The following is a 6,000-nucleotide window of genomic DNA, read 5'->3' on the forward strand; positions in this document are numbered from 1 at the left end:
TCCTGGCCCTTATAGGGTAACATAAAAATGTTAAGGATCCTCTTTGAGGAGTCCCCTACATTCTTTTTTGAGCTGGTTAATTTTTCAATGAAACCTGCATGGATTCCTCCTTAGTGGAAAATCGCAAAAGTGTTCCCTTTACCTAAAACCAATGGTGGTGGCTATTCTCTGGATAATGTTAGACCCATTTCAATGGCATCAAACGTGGTTAAGGTAATCGAAAGGGTCATACTCGTACGTGTTTCGGAGTTGGTGGACCGTAATAATATCCTTAGTCCCTGTCAAATTGGTGTCCGTCAAAAATTTTCTATATGCAATGCTCACACTGGTCTTGAGAGTCGCATTCGTCTTGCGCGACACCAAAAATGCATGCTGCGTTGGTGACATTGGATGTAGCCAGAGCTTATGACAGCGTAGAACACTACATATTATTGCAAAGATTACATACTTTGCAGTTTCCGAATCACTTACTTGCGTGGATACTTGCGTTCCTTGAAAACAGTCAGCTTTTTTTGTATACTAAATGGTGTGAATTCTGGATGATATAATCAATACAGAGGTGTTGCACAAGGGGCAGTCTTGTCTCCGGTGCTCTTTAATATTCTAATGAGCTCTATTACCAGCCATCAAAACATTCGTACGTACGTCTATGCGGGCGACATTGCACTTTTCACTGCTGCAGCTGACATTCAATCTATGTGCGCCAGCAATCATAACTGAATTTGCTTGAAATTTGGTTGTGTGACTTACGTCTCACCTTAAATTCAAAGAAGCGCATTGTTCTTGTTTTTCAAATGAAAGATCCTGTTAATCTGTCTCTGAGCTACCAGTGACAAATATTGCTCAAGTTAAGTCATTAAAATATCTTGGTGTCATTTATGATGACAGCCTCCCATGGCGCTCTCACATTGACCATGTTGCAGCGAAAGGGGCTCGTGCTGTGGGCATGTTACGTGGATTACGTAAACCCCGGTCTGGAATGCGGAGAGATGCACTTTTGCTGATTTATGTTTTGTATGCCCGACCAAATTTAGAATTTGGATCTGTGCTGTATTCTGGTACGGCTGCCTACAAAATTCGCCCGCTCGTTCTTTTGGAGCGGGAAGCGCTTCGGTTGTGCCGTGGCCTCCCCAAATTTGTGGCCGATAACGTGCTTTATCTTAAAGCTCGTATTCTTCCTTTATCATATAGATTTCGATTCCTAGCTGTTCAGACGTTGCTAAGGGTATATGAATCAGATTTACACCGCTCCTTGTCTGTTTGCTGCCAACCGACTTCCTTTTCTGGAGTCCACTGGCCTAGATTTCATATCCCGCAGGTAGTTGTGGTACAAAATTTGCTTGATCCTTTAAATGCTGTTTTGTATAGCATCCTTCCGACAAAAAACAGTGGGTTCTCTGTAGAAATTGTTTATGATGACATTTTCCTGTAAAACGCTAAGCATTTACCTCGCATTTGAATGGTTTATTAGAAGACCATTTACAAAGCATACCTATTAGCTTAACGATAGCTACTGACGCCTCACAATGTGATGAAAAGGCACGGGCGGGAATATATTGCCCGCTTCTAGATTCGTCTTTTTCTGTGCGGTTTCCCCACTACACCCCAATTTTTCTAGCGGAGTTTCTGGCGTTGGTGCTTTCTCTTCGGAAATTAGAGCCTGCTTTCTTTTCAGTGGCTGCCATTACAGACTCTCTTTCACTGTTTTGTCCCTTGCTTCGGCTGTGAATTCGCCAATCTGAACCACCTTCCATTCATTACTCCCTCCGTATTTGAGCCTTATTAACATGGTATGGGTGCCAGGTCATAGCGGTGGGACAGCCAATGAAGTTGCGGACTGCCTGGCAAAGGCGTCCCTCAATGGCCCCGTGCTACCTATCGTCCCGGCTGCAGCGTACATCACAGCAGTGTGGTTTCGAAGACAATTTGTTGAAAATGACAGCTGGATCTCTTTTGAGATCTGATGATTACCTGCACCTGAGGTATTCGTGGAGCGGGTAATCATGCCATTCACGGCAGGTTGAGGTATCTCTATCAAGGCTGTGCTGCCGGATCCGACCTTTAAATTTTTATTTGCACAGGTCTGGGTTGGCGCTTTATCCCGTCTGTGTATTCTGTGGTGAGCACGAAACCATAGATTATTTTTTTTGTCGCCGATACACCCTGATGAGAAGACGGCTTTTAGAGAAACCACTACAACAGCTTGACCTTTGTTTGAGCAGCCCAATCATATTGCCTTTGGGAGCGACCATACTTGGGTACAGCCACAAGTTTTTTTTTTTACCGCCGTCCAAAATTGTTTAATGGACTCAACTCGACTACCTTGTTAATTTTTTTATTTTTCAATATTATTTTTATTTTACAACTATCATTATCTTTTATCTTTGGCTACATTTATAAACATCAGTCTCGATATCCTGCGTTCGTTATGCATTTCCCGTTTCAATTCGTTGTTCCTTTTTGTGTACTTCTTCCTTCCTTAACATTCATTTTATTTTCGTCCAGGAAATATTTACCTGAAAAACTCTCTGGGCCCCCCAATTCTTGGCCAATCCTCCTATGTTGGCATGTGCCAGAGTATGAGGATAACAACAACAGCAACAATAAATCATGCATAGAGCCGGGCCTTCGACAGATCCCAAAGGCGACTGGCAGCAAAGAAAAGATGAGAGCAACAACGTGAGTCAACCCATCGTTTGGATACGGCTAGGCTGCAAAAAGAATCACAACGGTGCAGACACTTCAACCACCGTACGGGGTATGCGGGAACAGATATAGAGCGAGGAACACGAAGAAGCTAGAGAAAGGAGAAGGAATTGATGAAGTCACCGGAGGAAATTTCGGTATGTGCCATCGCTTCAGAGGCAACAACAACAACAAAATGCAGTAGAGAGAGGCTGTACATATGCCTTCACGAGTGAATAGCGAACCGAATTGCCACGAGCAGGTCAGGCGGCTTCTTCTTCATATACGAGCTTTAACCCATTCACGCTGTTGCCTCCTACTCTTAAGGCGGAGCTAAAGTTTAAATTGCACCCTTTGTTCCACAAGTGCATTTGCCGTGCTCGTAGCAGCCGTAATATGCTAATTACGGCTTATTATAACATTTAAAATTGCAGAAATGCGTATTGCGGCGTTCTGTTCCTTTCCAGAGCATATAAAGAGCCAGCGGTCAATTGCTCGGTATAATTTTTGAAATTCTCTTATATAAACATCCGGGAATAGGCGCTAAATATGCGCCGAATGCAATGTTAGATATGATGCACAACACGTGTGCACTTTAATGCATCTGTCATTTCTCTAAATGCGGCAAATACGCAATCCAACTGCCTACGTCTGCTTAAAGGGCCATGGTGGGTAAAATATGCCGCCATTTGGAAGTGAACAAGTATTTTGGAGCCATTTTGGAACGCAACCTCACAATGGTGAAGTGCAAATTTTTCATTCATAAGTTTCGTTCAAACATGTGCACGTTATTAAGATGGCCAAAATGCAACTTAACTGGGTACATTAGAGCGCCGGGCTGGTTGCTGTCATGGTCTTTATAAGCAATTACGAATACTTTGTCGCCTTATTTTACCGTAAACTTTTTCACCAGTTTAGACATTTTTCACTATGAGTTTTTTTGCAGCCTGTTGATCTGTGCTTGTAAAAAACATTCCCTGTTAAACTTTAATAACGTACATAGTTAAAACTACTGCTGAGTTCAAATTTACGAAGAGAACGTGAAGGTATAATACAAATAACCAAAAAACAGTATTTCTTACGTTCATCTTATGCACGTTTGATGCCAGGAGGATCGTTTTCAGCACTCTCCTGCAAACAATCACACAAGCAGTAGCGTTTATATTAAAGAAAGAACAAGCACCAACTCGGCAAACAAGCGAATCCTCAGAATAAGAAATTAGTTTGCTGGAGGTCCAAAGCTGAAGCTGTGAGTTCATAGTGGAAATACACGACACCTGCGCTTCTCTTCCGCCCGAGGCGATGAGGCGGAAACTGAGCTCAGAACGAATCTACTGGAGTGAAGAAGTGGGTCTAGTAGCAATTGTTTGTTTCCCGTCGCGTTCAGTTAGCTTGCTGTGTATATGTTTGTTGACAAAATTTATTCCCTTAGTCCTTAACTCTGTCGAGTTGGTAAGAGTCCCGGCAGGTGCTCAGCACTAAATAAAATGACAGCGGAAAAAATGGGAAGCTTAGGTTTGCGAGAGACAGATTCAGCTCCATATCGCCACTTGGAGAAAGCAAGGTAATTATGAAAGAAGGCAAACCGTTCGGAGTGACCTACCAGTGCAAAGGAGAAAGCTTTTCAGCTCAGCCTATTGCAGAGAGGGATGACGAGAAAGGCAGGAGAGAAAAACTGTTTACAGAAAAGCAGGAACGCTAAGTGACGCTTTTGAAACAGGCGCACGGTTTCATATGCGGATTCCTTTCCAGAGTGGAAGGCTCTTAAATGAAAAATGACAGAATCCATCTCAGCCCCTTGGACACTGAGCAGGGCGGGCTACTCATCGACCACTGAGGAAAGTCCGTTCAGTGCGATAGTTAAGGGTCTTTATGCGATAATCCCATTGTCACAAAGTTCATGCCTGCCCTGTCCAGCTTTGACCTTTGTTTTCCAGAAACATGTCGCGCAGCAGCGTCGACGACGTTTTCCCCCTCCCCCGCGGGGGAACGGCATTCTCACCATAGGGCTGGAGGGGTCACTCAAAACTACTCCCCCCCCCCCCCCCCCCTCCTAGCATTGTTGCCATATAGGTGGCAAGCGCTTGCACGTGTTGGGAACAGCAGAAGCGGATTGAATGCCCCGGGACTGTTCGCGGCCCCCAATGACTCCTCGTGGGATTAAGGCATAGTGCCGAATTCTTTCGACATTCCTTCATGTGTTCTTTTTTTTCTCTTTGGGAGCTGCATTCCTCTGTGCGTGGCTCCTGAAGAGTCTTTTTTTCCCTTTTTTTCATTCTTTGCCATGCGAAGGGGGCGACGGGAACGCCTCGCGCTGGCAGTTGGTCTGGAGATTTCGGTGCGTGCGGTCGTGAGTGAGGTCAGCCAGGGAAGTGGTCGGCAAGGAGCCTAGGCGGAGATCTGACGCGTAGAGCGCGGCGACGGTGGTCCCGAAGACGCGAGTCCCAAGTTCGCCCGTATCCGCAGCCCCCATCAGCCCCGCGACGAGCAACCGCAGCCCGACGCTCCCGGCGACCGGACCTTGCCACTCCGCAGCTAAGCCATTGTTTCTCACCCCTCACTTCAACTCTTTTATCTTTGTATTTTTGCTTTCTGTGTTTCTCGCTGTAATCCTTTCTACTGTATTTCCATCTCGTAACATTTTTGTATAGCAATCCCCCTGATGTTTCTTTCTTTGTGTTAATTGTTGTGTTAACTGTTCAATTGGTGCTTGTGTTATTTGCGTCACGTCAGTGTACGGCGCTACCTTGTCGGGCATATTGCAATACTTGGTTGTTGTTTGCCTAATTAAAATAATTGGCTACGGAACTTGCCTAAGCCTCATGTCTCCGGTCAACGACTAATCAGGCGTGGCCCCTATCGCCGGTCAGCAGTCGAATCACAATCTTTCGCACGTGGGGTGGAGAAGTTTGTCGCTCCTCCCCCTCCGAACTTACGGAAAGTGCAGTGGTGGGCAGGTTGGCCCTATAATTGTAACTTCGGCGCCAACCAACACCACAGCCGCCCACGATATCTTGACAAACTGGCGTCCGCGACAGGACTTGCTGACCACGATTGGCCGTGACCGCGAGGCATAGCATTCAATTAATATCTCACGTACTGTTAGAACTGAGAACAAAGAACCGTTGGTGCAATGGCAGAGTTAGAAAAAATAATTGCTCTCGGGAAGCAGCGAGGCTTCGAGGGGGTCGCCCTCCAGGAATTCCTCAGAGATGAGCGCGCGAAACAGCGCGAGCGCATGAAAGAAGGGCAGCGGCTGCTTGAGGAGGAAGAAAGGGACAAGGCGCGCTCCGCTCGTCGAACGCTTGAACTGAA

The sequence above is a fragment of the Amblyomma americanum genome, chromosome 4, assembly GCF_052857255.1.
Source record: "Amblyomma americanum isolate KBUSLIRL-KWMA chromosome 4, ASM5285725v1, whole genome shotgun sequence".
Taxonomy (NCBI): Eukaryota; Metazoa; Arthropoda; class Arachnida; order Ixodida; family Ixodidae; genus Amblyomma; species Amblyomma americanum.